The sequence below is a fragment of the Thermobia domestica genome, chromosome 9 (genome assembly GCF_964235325.1).
Source record: "Thermobia domestica chromosome 9, izTheDome1.hap1.1, whole genome shotgun sequence".
NCBI lineage: Eukaryota > Metazoa > Arthropoda > Insecta > Zygentoma > Lepismatidae > Thermobia > Thermobia domestica.
Window position 1 is genome coordinate 149,012,899 of NC_137462.1, and position 10,776 is coordinate 149,023,674.

Genomic DNA, 10,776 nt, shown 5'->3' on the forward strand with positions numbered 1-10,776 from the left:
GGTAAGATGAAATTTATGGCCTCCTGGGACCAGTACCCTCAAATCACCTTGGCAGTCAATTAACACGCAGCCAAAAGCTAATGTGCGTGGAGAAAGGGGATACATACCACAGAACCGTATATTCCAGAACCTAACCGAATAGAAGCAGAAATCGCTGTAAAGAAATTAAAGAAATACAAATTTCCTGGTATAGACGAAATTCAGGCTAAGTTAATTTTAGCTGGAGGCGAAAAATTGCCAAACAAGGTACACAAACTTATCCTCTTTATCTGGAACAAGGAAGAATTGGCACAAGAGTGGAAAGAATCAATCATTGTTCCATCCATAAGAAAGGTTACAAAAATGATTATAATAGAGGCATTTTTCTTCTGTCAATATCCTATAAAATTCTTTCAAACATTCTATTAGCAAGATTGACCCCATACGCAGATGAAGTTATTGGGGATTATCAGTGCATACTTAGAAGAAATCGATCAACTATCAAACAAATATTTACCATTCGTCAAATACTCGAAAAGAAGTGGGAATAAAATACCTAGGTACATCAACTATTTATTGATTTTAGAAAGGCTTACGATTCAGTTAGGAGAGAAACATAGTACAATGTTCTTACAGAATTTGGAATACCGAAAAAGATAATTAGATTAATTAAGGTATGTTAAAATGAATCCCAAAGTAAAGTCCAGGTAGGAAAATTTTTGTCTACGAGCTTTCAGGTCGAAAATAGCCTGAAACAAGGAGATGCGTTGTCGCCATTCCTAACGCGTTCAACTTTGTCCTGGCATACGCTACAAGGAAAATCAAAGATAGCAACCAGGGCCCAGAGTTGAACAGTGTTCACCAGGTTATGGTGTACGCTGATGTTGTAAATTTAATAGGGGGTGATAGAGGAACAATACAAAGAAATGCACAGGTCTTATTAAACGTTTCCAGGGACATAGATTTATAAGTTAATGCTGAGAAAACTAAATATATGGAAGTGCGTCGGAAACGTAATACTGCAAATTATGAATGCGTTAAAATATTAAATAATACTTTTGATAAAGTGGATATTTTCAAATATCTAGGATCAATATTAACAGACGAAAATCATATTCACGAAGAAATTAAATGTCGACTAAAAGCAGGGAATTCGTGTTATTATTCAGTTCAAAATCTCTTGTCGTCGCGAATTCTGTCGAGGAATTTTGGAGCTTAAAGTATAAAAAATGATGATCATGCCTGTTGTTCTGTATCGTTTCAAAACATGGTCGTTTACTATGAGGGAAGAACATAGACTGAAAGTATTTGAGAGCAAGATCCTAAGACGAATATTCGAACCCAAGAGGAACGGAAATGGTGGAAACTTCACAACGAGGAACTACATAATTTATACGGACTACCAAACATTATTAGAGTCATCAAGTCTAGGAGACTTAGGAGGGCAAATCATGCAGCTAGGATGAAAGAAAGTAGAAACGCTTTTAAAGTCTTAACTGGAAGACCAATTGGAAAATGACCATTAGGAAGACCAAGGCGCAGATGAGAGGACAATATTAAGATGGATCAAGCTGAAATAGGAATACAAAGTAGAAACTGGATCCAGTTGGCTAAGGGTAGAAGTCAGTGGAGATCTTTTAAACGCGGCATTAAACCTCCGGGTTCCATAGGCCATAGAGTCAGTTAGCTTACGAAGCATGAGTAAATGCCTAGGCTGATACTACAAATAGATGAAATGCGCATTTAGTGGAAAGATGGGTTCTACTGACATTGGGTAGTCTATATACTCTTCGTGTGCTAGGACCTATAGGAGAGGAGGAGATAAGATTTCCCACCAGGCTACATCATATGCAGTCGCACACATTCATTTTCAATAAAAATGGAAAAGCAAAGATAAATCAATTTCATCTCACTTTTCTTTGTGGCAGTCGGACACAAATCATCATACTTATTTGCAAAAATAATTTTTCAAATCGAATATTCTGAGAGCCTCCATTTCGAATGTTGGGGGGCATGTCCCCCATTTCCCCGGGATTTTTGTCCGTACCTACAATTTTCCGATATGAGGAGAAAGATATAACCTCCTATGCCACTTATAGCAAATTGTGCCCAAGTAGAAGAAGAGGGGTTAATACATATTGATGAATACTACTAAACGCACCACAGCACGAAATTCAGTTTGAAATAATACAGAATGCGATTCTTTTTTAAAAAAAAAAAATGGAAAAGCCAAAATAAATCAATTTCATCTTACATTACTTTGTGGCAATCAAAGACAAATCATCTTACTTATCCCAAAAAGCACTTTTTAAGTCAGATTATTGGGGGACAGTCCCCCCAGTCCAAGATTGGTGGGACATGTTCCCCTCGGAACCCGGGATTTGCGCCAGTGTATGTGTCTAGAGTAACTTTCATATAACTGAATGCATTTATTATTATACAGGTGTATAATATTATCTAAGCTTCATCTTTTTTTTTTTTTTTTTTTTTTTGATAAAACCACTTATACTCATGCAAACACACTGAAACAAATGAACATAAGTAAACAGTTGTTTGTTTATAAATATCTTATTTGTACATTTTCTAAAACATGATTCGGACTTCACATTGTGTCAGCCAAACCCTGTTCCGAAACGGCAACATACTTAAAGGTACTTGTGTATGTGTAAAAAAAAAAAAAAAAAAAAAAAAAAAATGTAGTTAAGTATGGTAAGTCGTTAGTGTCCTAATATTCCAAAATATGACTTTTGGTTAGCGCTTAGTATTTAAAAAGTACTTCTTTCCTGAAAAATTCATTGACTCACCCATCCCTAAAAACACGTGCTGGTTCCCTATTTCGTTAAGATACACGTTTCAATAAAAATGATATGATAAAAGCCTTTAACTACAGGATTGTCAAAACTTCATTTGAAACAATTCAAATTTTTATTGCGGAGAAACTGCATACAAGGCAATTTTATATTGTAAAAGTTGACTATTGGTACATACTAACTTAATTATTTATCTATTTTATATTTTGTAACATTTTGAAGTCTATTTGAAAGTATGAATCATGATAAAGAAAATATCATATAAGCAATTACAATTTTCGAAAGCGAAATAAAATTATTTAAAAGTTATATGTCAACATTTCAGTATGATTACATTAAACATTCTCTGATATTTTAATTCATAAATTCCTGTACTTTATAGTACCATATTGCATGTATATTGAGTTTATAACTTCTACATTTCCGAACTCAGAAAATAAATTACAACAAACATTAAGTTAATTTTTTTCTGATATCAAAAGTTACTTGTTACAATAGACTTAAGTTTTATATTATAATATAAAAGATGATTTGCAGAAGCATGTTGTTGTTCAACACATAAAGAGTTGAGAGTTTTGAACATTTGATATCCACGAATGATGTTGTTTTAAACATTTTCCATACACTAACTTCTTTCCTACTTTTTTCTATAGTAATACATTTTGGTTTGTATAATCAAATTTCACAATGTAATAAGAATATAGTGCACAGTGGCTTTAATTTGCCAGCTTTGGTGCAAATTTAATAAAATTCATGATCTTGAGTTTTTTATAGCAAAAGTTAATATTTTCTTTCCTAGATTTACATTCAGAACTTCGATTCTTACGTTCTGTGAAGCTGAAGATAATGGAATGTTGTTGTAGAAGCTTCCTTCCATTTTTCTATTTTGCATTCCAAGACCTCCGTTTGCAAAATGGGTGAACACTCACCTTGTTAGTTCTGTCGGAAGTTGTCACCCAGCATCTCAGAAGGTACCTAATGCTTACTATTGTTCATCTAAACTCCTCTAAAGTTTCTGTCTCATAGAATACTCGCGTATTTTGTAATATTCTCAAAATTTAGTTACTCTTTTTCAAAATCTATTATTCCAAGACACTCACAAAACACACTCTATGTCAATACGGCTTCATTTGTTATTTCTACTTCCTTTTTCCCTTTTTTTTAAATGTTCACATTTCAAGTCTTCATTAATCAAAAGGAAAAGATCAAATCCACATTACTTTAGAGCCTATTTTATCGAACTTTTTCGCATGCTTCATAAACTAATAGATGCTTGGAATTTAAGTTTTGACAGAAAATTTTTAGTTTTGTGAATGTTTTAAGAACTAAAATAATTGTTTGGCTATAAAAAAGGATTATAACCCAACATTTTTAAAAACAAATCTGTAGTGAACTGTAGTAAACTGTGATTAGCTACACATTTATGAATTCTGACAACCTTATCTCCCTTTGAAGTAATAGTATTTTTTGAATATAATTATTTCCAAAAAATGCTAAATCATGATTTTATTTTCAAAACATGCTATGCCGAATTTTGTACTTAAAATTAAATGTATAAGTGAGTAGATATATGCTTGAAAAGTACAATACCAACTAACAATGATACCGTATGTAAAATATATTTTTTAAAAAACGAAAGATATTATAAATTTGTGTCCTCAGAAACGTGCAGGGAAATTCATGATCCTCTGTAAAATTACTATGAACTGAAATAGCAGGTTTTTTGTGACAAGCTTTTCATATACCCATACCACAATTAATTCAGCGTCATTCTTAGTATGTTAATGTCTTTAAGAATAAGCAGACATTCGAATGATATCACACATTTTTCAATTTGTACATTCAACGTCACAATTTGTACATTCGGGACAAATTCAGGATATTTTCCAAAATTTTCCTAAGGAAAAATGTTTGTCTGGTTTGGAAGGCCGTATCAGAGCACTATGTTCTAATGTATCTATTATTTGTAGCTCGAAAATACCACATGTCCTGCTCTGTCCCTCTCTCTCTCTGTATATATATATATATATATATATATATATATATATATATATATATATGGTGTCTTGGGTGTCTCAGTAACTTTGTTGTTTTCAGAATTAGAACAAAATGTAAGAGGGAAAACAGTCTCCAAATATGATGTTTATGATGTTTTCAATCCTAAGTGAAGGATTTTTTTTAATCGGACATGCCGTTTGGGCTGTACATTTTTTACGCGCCCAATGTTAAATGCAAATGCAACGTTGCATTTTCACTTAACATTGGGCGCATAAAGAGTGTACATCCCAAATGGCTCATCTAATTTTAAAAATTCCTTCACTTTAGATCGAAAACATTATTATTTGGAAACGGTTTCCCCCTTTCACATCTTGTTATAATTCTGACACACACACACACACACACACACACACACACACACATATATATATATATATATATATATATATACGTACATACATACATACATAGGCTATGTATATTTGATAAATTTCCTTGAAGTAGATATGAAGATATAATATTTTTTTCGAACTAAGGACAACAATTGTTAAAGCTAATATAACTTCGGAAGAGAGAGTATATTTCCGCATGTACGAAACCCTATGAGTAAAACGTTGGTGAGAAAGCATTATAATTTAACTAAATATATGCAAATATGAGTAAAATCCATAAACACTTGACTATGAATCTAGACGCTAATACGAGGATTTTTGAAAATTGGTTAGTTTACCATCCATTACAGTTATCGAGATTATACGGGACGCTGACCTACAGCTTAACGTGGGACTCGATCCAAATAAACTCCCATCGGGAATATAATTTGGGTCTTCCTCACTAAAAGCGCGTACTTAACCATATAGCTATTAGGGAGTTAGGTTTTAGAAGGCGTTAATTAATAACTAGTGACATTTCAAAAAAAAAAAAATAAAAAAGAGAAAAAAGAGAGAGAGAGAGAAATAGTAAATAAGAAACGTTCGAACCTTGCCAAGGATATTTACAAATTTATGATCATCACATTCAAACAGTTTTATGTACTAATACACTTACCATGGCTAAAGCTGCACAAATAAGAATTAATACAAACAAAGTTCGCATTCTAACAAATATTCACTGTTACTAAAACTAAACCCAATCCCACACTGACAACAAACAATATTAATGGACACGAACAAATGAAGGAAGTGCAACTTCATTACTCATTATATAAGAATGTGAGAAACAAAGGTAGTATATTTATTTTCACGAATGTAAGCTATCCATGTCATGAATAATGGAGGTTTATACTAATCTTAACATAGCATGCATTTGGAAGATACTTCACGTTGATATCAATCATACGTTTTGTACTTTATCAATAGGAAGCAATAAAAATATTTGAAGTAAGGAAAGAAAATGACGGTTCAATGTCATTCGTGACAATATGAAATGTCTTGTCTGCGCCATATCTTACGCTGCTTTTTAGCGATACCTTTAAAAATACTATGGCAAAATAATAATGAACATAATTAGTTGTAAATTACAGCTGTTCGGCTATTCCTTACAAAACTCCAAATAAGTGATTAACGCCTTGAGTACTGGTGCTACTTACAAGGTGTGTTCAACTAAAAACCACACTTTTGCTGTCCTTGTTTCATTGCTCATTCTACAAAATTTCTTCCACTAAGTTATCAAGTACAAAATACTCCTCTCTACTGCTAATACACCGTTGAATTGTTTCCTATAGTCTTGGAACGCGTGCTGAAAATCCCTTTTCTTTTTAGATGACGTTTAGTATTGACGTCGTATTTTCCTGAATTTCCTCTGTGGACTGAATACGACGTCCTCTCATAGTTGTTTTAAGTTCGGGAAACAGAAAGAGGCCGGCTGGGGCCAAGTCCGGAGAATACGGGGCGTAGAGCATAATGGAAATGCAATAATTTCGCTGATAATTTGCAGGTTTTTTAATCAGATTTGGTAGCAAGGTCCTTCACTTACCCAAACGCCTTCAGCAACTTCACAGAGAATTAACGGCAATTTTTACTTATTACAGAACACACAACCTGAGTATGTTGGTCGTCTGCTGACGTGAAAAGTCGTAAAGTCCTTGAATCTTCCGAAACCGAACTTCCGCCCTCTGTAAAACGTTTAAGCCAATCATAGCACCGCGTTCGGATCATGGATTCATCTTTCTATGTTTAAGCATTTCGAATGTTTCCGTTCAAGTTTTCTCCACTTTTATGCAAAATTCCTCACAGAGTCGGTGCTCCCGCAACTTCTTTGTTGCTTTTTTCACTATGAGCAGCTTATCCACGACGTCATTCAATCAGTAGTTACTCGACAATTAATGCATAGATCAGACCCCAATAAAAGACATTATTTTCCCAAGATGTACCAGTTTGTGCGCACAGTAGCCAGATCGCAGTACGTGTAGAAGTTGGCCCGCTATTTAATAAGTTCGGTCTTTTTGTGAACACTCTTCATACGTCAAACGTCCCCTCATATAAGTTATAAATAATAATGGTTATAAACCTACTTGCTTAAAATATTTATTATTATTATTATTATTAATTCTCCCTGTAATCTCCTAGAAATTACGGTCAATCTAAAGAACTAAGATACTGAATTCTGAAAAATAGTATAAAATATTAAATATTGTGAAAATTTCAAGAAAATATGATACTGACAGAAGTTTAAGTAAAACTTCTGTAAACATTATCTTTTTAAAATTAAAAAATAAAAGGACTTTTATATGCAGATGTCTTAAGCAATACTTTGTGCTTGCTTGTGCTTTTAAATATTCCAAATATTCAGGTATATAGTACAATAAAACATGATGTTCTATTATAAACTTCAATATTAATATTTTTATCTTCAATTTACAAGCTTATCCTCACAGGTTTGTATATATAGTAAATTACCAGATTTACCTTACAAGGATTTGTTTCCTATTATTAAAATTTAAAAATATACAAGATATTACAGACAAATAGAATTGCTATTGGGACAAGACAAGATAGAGTTCTTCCAATAGAAGCAGTATCACTTCCTGAAAAGAGATATCAGTTTCGCAATACTTCAAGAGACGAAACACTCTAAACTCATTCCATGTAAATAACTTTACCCACAAAATCAAACTGTGCTTTTAGATCATAAGCAATATTTCGTTATCCACATTAAAATTATTTATCATGGCATTTTTATAAGAATTGAACCTCTAAATCTTGAAATAGAGTCTTATGACGGAAAGTACTTTATGCCTACTATATATATGTGCCTACTATGATAAAGAACCTTTATACATTTCAGTTCCTGGAACATCTACAGTCAATAGCTGTCGGTACGTAGATAGTCTGCTGGTCTAGTATAGAGTCCGATTTTTTTTTTTTTTTTTTTTTTTTAGACAGATGTATGCCAAATTCATCTCTCTAGCTATAATGATGCGTCAGATAGTCTATTCATGGCAAAACAATAAAATCCTTTCTGCCACTCCACCCCCATCCTTAGACCGTATATTTTCAATAATTCTTTCTTGCCTTCGTTTTGGAGACAAAATTAGTCTTTTCATCAAATTTCATGTTTATATCTATAGTACAATCTGACTATAGATATAGTCATTAATGACTTAACACTTAGGAAAATTACCAGAGAGACGAATTTTCGGAAACGCTATCATGTTTCTTAATTGGCATTTTTACAGTTCTTGTAAAACCTTAAAACTCTGACTATACCTTCCAGAAAAAAAAAAATAAAATATGGTAGAAATAACTTAAATTAATTGGAATGCTAGAGAAATTTATTGAAAAAATTAAGAAATAAGAACTTAGAAATAAGCTATTAGATACAATTTATGTATCAAATGTAACGCTTTAGTAGTAAGAAGAAAGCTTCTTGTAATGGTGCTTCCTAGCCAATCTGAAAATAAGGAAAACAATATATTACTTACACGAAGATAAGAAAAGAAGAATAATTATAATATTACGACAAGTAAGAACACTTTCTAAATGAAAATTCAGATCATCTTAATGACAGATTAGTGTGTCATCTTACCGATCATCTTTCAATGCAAAAAGATTAAACCGTGTTTTCCTCAAGAAGTTTGCTCAGGCTAAGTTAAGTCTCCAGTTGTTCGTTTATTTCAAATTGCTTTATTTATTTGCGTAGGGTGATCGATATGTTTTTGCCCTTGTGTTGTACTACGTGTATGAAATTTACGTAGTAAATGTGTCCTAGTCTTAAAATATTAATCTGTATTTTATTGTATACATTTCTAGGTACTGAAGGTTTGAAGGAATGACGTGCGGAATGAGGGAAAATGTCAATCTGTTTTCACTCCTTTTCGGAACTCGCCATGAGTTAATACATTTACTGCCACGTCTATGGTATTTCATCCACATGGGGTCTGGCTTCTGGGCCACGTGTATGCTATTTAATATACAAGCAACATTTTTAATTTAAGCCTAGTGTATAAAAATTCGGCATTAATGCTGTACCGCAGGACTACACAAAACTCGAAAAAAAAAGTGAAAAATATTTAGTTTCTTCCCCAAAATACCAGGTTGTGATCCTGTTTCACTTTGTGCTGATTATTGTTCGAAATATAGTGTACCTGTATACGTGTGGCATAAAAAATGGTTCATAAAACACGAACCAATTCATGCTAGGTGGCCAGTAAAAAGCAGGCTATCTAACCGAGCCAGGCTTATGTGTTGCACAGCTTTGAGGGAGATACTAAATTCGTCCAAAAAAAAAAATATACTAAACTAGATCAGGTTAGACTAGGTTAGATTAGATGTTTCTCTTCTTTTCTCTAGTTTCAATTCGTTTCTACATTTACGACAAACTGTTCCCCTGTATAATAGACCATGCTTTCCATTCAATTTCAACAACTAACACTTCTTATTTTTGTACAACTGGATGAAACTCAAACAGGATACGTGACAATCTTGTAATATACGTATCTCTCATTAACATTAACAAGTGTACCTCTCCGCCAAATAAAACTTTTCACGTCCACTATAGTGCCGCAAGATTCAAGGGGATTTGCCTAGTAAACCAGGTTTTTGTCCCTATATTAAAAGTATCAGAGTTAAAAAATCTTCTTACGCTTTCCTATCTTCTTGTTTACCCTTCTTTTTCCTCTATCTACCCATTGTACCAGACACGCGTGTAAATATCTCCCCGAAGTTAGAAACCGCGACATACACTTCCCACCGACAGCTGTTTTAGTATACTAACTGCATAGAGTTGAGGCATGTAGACAAACGGGTTGCAGCATTACCCTCTCTGAAGACGTGGTCTTTCCTAGTGAACGTCTTTTTCTAACTTTGCTGTTTCTATTTCCCTTCAAGAATAATGGGGAGCAGTTCTCGAACCTTCGGACAACGTTGAATTTACGTGTTGTTAGCCCGAAAACTATTATACATATTTGACTATGTTTCTCCTGATTTCTGATAATATATATTACAGTAATTTTCTTAGTCAACAAGTTACATGTCTTATTTTCAATGCGCGTGTGAATAGACACATATCCTACAAGATATAAAAGTCTTCCGGATGTTGCTTAAATATTACAGTACCTCCCTTCAGTGCGTTCCAATAGGTGTCAAACCCCATACTACCCGAAAATGTAATCGCAATAATATTCCAGTCGTATCTCTTCAATTTATATCACGAATATTTTAATATGGTAAGGCATTTTCAAGTTCTGTCTAATGATTCTTCAGTACTTTGTAAACATTTTTAATGTAACCTTATTTTTAAGCAGAACTGGAATTCTTGATAGATTACCATTCGCAAAAATGGTTGTTTAAGTGTGAGGGAATTTTATTAATATGTAATTATTTTCTTAACAGACGAAGTTTGTTTAAGAATCTCTTCATTTTGACACTTCTATCCGTGTGAAGCTAAAGTAGCAGTCATAAACCATTTTTATTTTACTACGAGTATCTACAGGTTGTTTACTATTTCAGAAATGGCTGTTCACTATCACAATTTTTTATTGATTATACTG

At 33.1% G+C, this 10,776-nt stretch overlaps 1 long non-coding RNA gene across 1 annotated transcript in view; it reads right to left on the reverse strand.

The window, feature by feature from the left end:
* The window catches only part of LOC145694176 (uncharacterized), a 29,590-nt gene extending 23,610 nt beyond the window's left edge, over positions 1–5,980 (reverse strand). Inside the window, exon 1 of the long non-coding RNA XR_014132949.1 lies at positions 5,835–5,980. This is a non-coding gene — a long non-coding RNA (uncharacterized LOC145694176). The remainder of the gene's footprint in view (positions 1–5,834) is intronic.
* Between the last annotated feature and the right edge of the window lie 4,796 nt (positions 5,981–10,776).